The sequence below is a fragment of the Zootoca vivipara genome, chromosome 2, assembly GCF_965207765.1.
Source record: "Zootoca vivipara chromosome 2, rZooViv2.hap1.1, whole genome shotgun sequence".
NCBI classification, from domain to species: domain Eukaryota; kingdom Metazoa; phylum Chordata; class Lepidosauria; order Squamata; family Lacertidae; genus Zootoca; species Zootoca vivipara.
In genome coordinates this window covers 19658319-19664318 of record NC_142584.1, presented here as the reverse complement: position 1 = coordinate 19664318, position 6000 = coordinate 19658319, and the positions used below count along the sequence as shown (strand labels likewise).

Sequence of the window (6000 nt, the reverse complement as noted above, 5' to 3'; positions counted from 1 at the left end):
CAATTATGATGGGTAAACACAGACAGTAGGCTCCTGAATTTCTGAATAGCAGTTCTTGGGGTTTGGGGTTCATGAGTAGGAGAGGACCACTGCACTCATCCCACCTATGGGATTCCTAAACGCACCTGAGAAAATAATGCTGGACTAGATGGGCCTTTAAACTGAACCAGCAAGGCTCCTCTAATGCCCTTATGTTCATCTAAAAAAACTATACATTAATGCTTTCCCCCCCTTCATAACTACTGTATTGTTTTAGTTACCTTTAACTTGTTTTAAATATTTTCATGTAACAATTTCTTTTAAGTGGATGCAAGCCCATAATAATACCACCATCATCAACAACATTCCTAGCCACTCAGTTTTTTTCAACACACTTGTTCAGGAACAAGTCCCACTCTGAACACAGCGAGACGTCTTTGCACAAACTTGAATAGGCCTCTCTGCCACAAGGTTCAAGTTCCAATCTCCTCTGAATCTCACAAGCGCATCTTTAGCAGGGACTTCTGAGTATGGATGTCTTACGGCAATAGCCCTGCGATACGAACTTGTAACTACAAATTATCAGTTTATGCATAATCAATATAGAATGTAACAATCACATTTAGATGTGAAATAAATGGCCCGCTTTTATGGCCATTGACAGCAGCGGGGACCCCGTTGGCTGAGAGAGTGCAGCCGGTTTTGTTCCCATCTCTTCCTGGCCTTGTACGTATGCCTTTAACCGGGAAGCCGGCCTCCCCGGCAGACCCAGCCCATCGCCGGGCGGGGCTGCCCCGGCCGCCCGCCCGCCTTCGTCGCTCTTCTCTTCCCATAGCGCGGCCGCCTGACTTGGGCTGGCAGCGGCGAGCTGAACCGGCGCGGGGAAGAAGGGAGGGAATCGTAGCCGCCCTCCTGCCTGCCTCCTCCGGGCAGTGTTGCGCCATGCGATGCCATGAGCTGCCGCAGATAAGGTAAACGGGACGGAGCTGGAGCCGCCTTCCTGCTACCGTAGGGTAGCTCAAGGGGCAGCAGCAGCAGCAGCAGCAGCAGCAGCCGAGGAGCCCGGGCAGAGAGGCGCTCCTGCAGCAGCCCGCCTGCTCGCCTCGCTCTCTCTCCACTCTGCGGCCGATGACAGCGCGAGTGCTCCGGCCTCCGAGGTAGCAGAGCCGGGCTGGGCCTAAGGCTTGCCGCTGGGGTACGAGGGAAGCGAGGGCGCCGCGCGTCCCCGGGGATTGCACGTGGCGCCGCCGCCGCGGGTAGGCGAGCCCACCGAGGCTGCCCGGGGGAGCAGAGGCGTGGGGCTGGTTAGGGGATGCAATGACCGTCGGTGGGGTCGGTGGGGTAGGGCGAAAGCGACTTCGAGACGGCGGGGCTGGGCTCCGGCACCTGTTTTGTCACGCTGGGGGGCTCTGGTGGGAAACGGAGAGAGCGCCTCTGAGCCTAGCAAGAGTGCGGTGGTGCTCTCTCTCCCTCACCGCGACAGAGAGTTCAGGGCTGCACCTCGGAAGGAGGTGTTGAACCTTTCACTTGGCCTGCGCGGGCGGCTTGTTTGTTGACGTTCCCGTGGCGAAGGGGTGGCCTTTTCGTCTTCTTTTTTTCACTTTCCCCGCCCCTCCCACACACCCCGGGGGAAGTGTGTGAGGCGCTGCTGGAATTGGGGACTGTGAGGCTTAATTGGGACCGTGGCTCAGTTCTCCCGGAACTTTTCTTCCGTCGGTTCTGAGATATTTGGAGCGCCTGAGGAAGAAGCAGCATTGTGTTTCTGAAGACCACGAGTCAGGTGTTGGGCCCGAGAGTGCGACCTTCTCAGAAAGGTTGGAGCTGCTCTCAATTCCGCCACCCCCTTAAGAATCGCTGCAAAGAGGGGGTTTGGGAACCTCGGTTTGCGCCTTCGGTTCTGGTAGGGAGGGATGCCTTAGAAAGAGGTCTTAAAGAGGCCCCTTTAAACAAAACAACTGCGAAGCGCGGAAGTGTGCATGCCAATGACAAACTTAGTTCGTCTCTAAGGTGCTACTAGAAGGAATTTTTTTATTTTGTTTCAACTACGGCAGACCAACACGGCTACCTACCTGTACCTAGAACTTTGGATAGCTGAGTTTCTTGAGAGTGCCCTCATGGGGTTAGTAGGCAATTTGATCTGGCAACAAGTTTCCTCTCCTTCGAAACTCCCATTCTTCTAGGCGCATTTTGCAACCCAGAATTTCATCAGCACAAACCACTTCTCAGTTCCGGGCACAATATATTGTGCCTGAAATTGAATCAAACTGCGGAGTTGAAGGAAAGGAGGACCTTTATCTGCCTCCCCACTTCCAGCTACTCTCTAAATACTGGAGAAGAGACCCTCTCAAGGATATTAGGGGGTGGGCAGGGGAAGCACTAGACCATGTGGGAAATGAACTTAAGATTTTAGCTGTAGTTCATTTATTTTCAGCTTTGTATTCTTGCTCTAAAACAGCGCACCTAGACATTCCATTGTTGTGCCCGTAACCTCGGTTTAGCTCCTAGCTTTCCTATCTCTGTTTCTAACACTGCCTCACAGTGATGGGGCAGATTTTGGATGGATATAGCAAAGGAGCAAAGCTTCCTCTGATGTTCCATGTAGATAGATCGACTCCAAAAGTCACAACTTTTTGGGGTGTCAGTGACCTGCAGCCTTGCTGTATTGAGAAGTGGGTTTAATGGGAGGGCTTTGATTTATTTCTCTTGTGGGTGAAGTTTATAGGCCTGCTGTGTTCAGCCACAGGGATGGCAGAAGAACACCTGATATTCTCTCTCTCTCTCTCTTTTGCTGTGTGTTGGATTGGTCTGTGCTGTCCCCGACTATTTTGGTGTGTGTCTGCATACTACAGTACATACATCTGAGTTCAGGCAGTGAGCAATGCCGGAGCACCAGCACAGGAAGGGAGGGGGGACTGGCCTAGGCTCATCACAAATATGGACTCTGTCGTGTTCAGTTGTTAGAGCTGAATTGGATTTTGATCTGCTTAGACTGTATAGCTTGTGGAGCCGTTTTCTATTTGCTCTGGTACAAAGATTAAGATTTGGCCTTCTAAAGCTTTAAGGCTGCAGAAGTAGGAGGGACGTTGTTCAGACAATCCTGCCTCCTGCACAGCTATCTCTGTGTTTCTAAAACACTTCAAATTGGTAACGTGAAGTAAAATAAATAAATCAAATTTGCAGTCACTTTAGTAAAACTTCAGCTTTTAGTTACCACAACTTTAACTCCCCCCGCTCCCCCCCCCGGCTAAAAAGTGGCTTTTAAAGTTCCATGAGAGAAGCAGAATACCAAGTAACTTTTAATGTCATAAACAAATATGTATACCAGATAAATCACTTCAACCCATTTCTGGCGGCACCATCTCACAAAAGTGCCACTTGTAACTTCTGATTTTAAAGATGCAGAAAGGCATTTTATGTCAAATCCTTGCTGAACCTCTCACATGGATACTATTACCTATTGCTTTGTAATACTTCAAAATTTTCTTAATAATAAATCAAACCAAGTCCCTTTCATTATCCTTTCTGCAACCATGACATCAGTAAAGCTATATATTCCATGTGTTCTTGAATGGTTCCCCAAATACTGTCACTTCACTTTCCACTTGTAGGGCTACTTTCCACAAGAGATGCTTTAGTCAGTTTTAGAATCCCCCATTTGTATATTCAATCTAGTTTTCATTTGTTCTAATCTTAACATTTGTGCATACTTCTAACTCATTGCTATACAGAGTTGAATTAGACCACTGATTTGAGTGGGTCTAACCGTGTCTAACTCTGCATAGCACTGAGTTGTTTGAAATACCACACACTATTTTTTAGGAGCCACAGACATGCCCTATCTTGGAGGACAATCTGCTACCATTGCATATTTTCAGGTTGCATGTTCAACTTTTGTAGGAGTAAGCTAATATGTATTCGCAAGATTATTCAAATTTGGTAGCCATATTTCCAGGGACTACCACCTGAATTAAAAATGGCTAAGTGTTTGACTCACTGAATTAACTGTGTTCACAAAACAGAGCTGTCCTGCATGCAGAAAGCAGCTAGGCTCAAATCCTCAGCATTTTCAGGTAGGGCTGGCTGGGACAGACTACGGGGAGCTGCTACCTGTCAGTGTGCAGACGATAACTGAGCTAGTTGGACCAACGGTCTGACCTGTTATAAGGCTTGTGTTCTTTTTAAAGTTTGAAATGATGATGCTGTTTTGTTCGTGTGTGTGTGTGTGTGTGTGTGTGTGTGAGAGAGAGAGAGAGAGAGAGAGAGAGAGAGAAAATGCTTCCTGTTCTAAATGGAGGGGGGGGCGGATGCTGCTAAGTGGCTTCCTAAGATTACGGAAAGAGAAATAGGGAGTTTTAGTTAGAATCATTCTGGAAGAACTAAGGAAAGGGCAAGAAATGATGCAGTAAACTTTGTTGTCGATTGCTGGGCATGTGAAGCACTGAAGAGAGATATCAAGGGCTGTAGATGAATAAAAAACCACCAATAATTTGAAATGAGAATGAGCAAAATGATAGGGTTCCTGAAGGCCACTCGCCATCCCTATTCTTACTGTACTAGATGAGTTTGCCTTTCATCAAATTACTGTGGTTTTGCTTTCAGTCACAGGTACCTGACCTGTATTGTCCATGGCACTGACAAGCCTTTTCACTTGTCTGCGTGGAATTCATTTTGGCCGTGGCATATTAGCTGTGTTATGTAATACGGAATTTGAGAACGTTCCCAAGAAAACGTTAAAGATAGCTTTCCCTTCTAACAATGTGCTAAAGATTGTAAGCCGGTTATATCACCCTTGAGAGGAGGCGTTCCCTCTTCATTCAGAATTCTAAAAAAAGGCTGAAGTTGCGCAAGTGAAGACTGAAACTCTTTTTTTATTAATATATAAAAAGTTGACATCCCTAATAGAAATGGGCTTAAAAAGAGAAAGAGGTAAAGTTTCCTTGCCTTTGCAAAGGGTTACTGGGTGGTGAAGACATTTACTGGAAAGTCCTATGCCACATGATTTTTGTGGACTGCCGTGCTGCTTATTAGGGTAGAAATTTCCTTGCTTGGCTGTGTTAATTTGCTGTAAAATAGCACACGGTGGATAGAAATATAACAAGGTTGTCTGTGTTCATTTCCATGCAATCTCAGATATATCAGTGAAGACTGAGTTCTGTTAAGGCACATATCAATTGTCCCCAATTTGATCTTTGGCTCAAAACTTTAATAAGTGAGGCATTGCAACACACAGGAGACCGGCCAGCAACTCTGGATTATATCGTATTTACTGGGCATAATCTCGATTCTAGTTGCAGTACAACCCTAAGGATGATTTATTGGAAATGTACTTAGTACAGTGAGGTCTTGCTCCTTGGTGGAGATTGCAGCCATGGTGAAAATTGCCAGGAGAAAGCCGGCTGCGGGTATAAATTTGTGTAAGACTGGGGATCTGTCATGGATTAAAGTGCTGGTGTGTTTTATTACAAAGAGTGTAGTAGAGGAAGTTCATTATTGTGACGTTGACTAATGCAGCCTTGCAGATTTAGTCCACATTGTATTCCCATATTAAGGTAGGTAATTTGTGGCCCGCCAGTGACTTCAAAATAATAATGCGCTGTTCATATTTTTCAGAAGTCTTTGCATCTGCTTGCCTTGATACAGTTCTTATTTGTCAAAGCAGGCAGCTGTTCTCAAGCCTGGCAACATTTTGCATGGGAGATACAGGTTTAATGCACTAATCTAATGCCTTCCACCCCACCCTTCAAAGGGATTGACCTGTGGCAGCCCTTTCTGTCTGTCCCCAGACCACGTCCCTCTCCAACTCTGCTCTCTTAGGGTGCCTTTGCCAGGCTGGAATGTGTAATTGAACTCTGATATTGCCTCTTGCCTGCTTAGACGGAGGGATAGAGAGATTGTGCATGTGTTTGTGTAGGGAAAAAACCTTGCTTTTCTGTGGCTGCAATGTGGCCTGCTGTACAGAGGCAAGAATCATGCAGATAATTGCCATAAAAACAGCACAGTTGTGGCATTGGAACATGACAC

At 46.7% G+C, this 6000-nt stretch overlaps 1 protein-coding gene across 3 annotated transcripts in view; it reads left to right on the top strand.

Moving 5' to 3' along the window:
• The first annotated feature begins 759 nt into the window (after window positions 1–759).
• The window catches only part of TEX2 (testis expressed 2), an 85822-nt gene continuing 80581 nt past the window's right edge, over window positions 760–6000 (top strand). The window contains exon 1 of one of the 3 annotated variants that reach the window (XM_035103963.3): window positions 760–950. The gene's annotated coding sequence lies outside the window, so the exon portion shown is untranslated. Of the gene's footprint in view, window positions 1137–1445; window positions 1794–6000 lie in introns of those variants that run through there. The other 2 variants (XM_035103966.3, XM_035103964.3) reach the window with 2 other exon arrangements.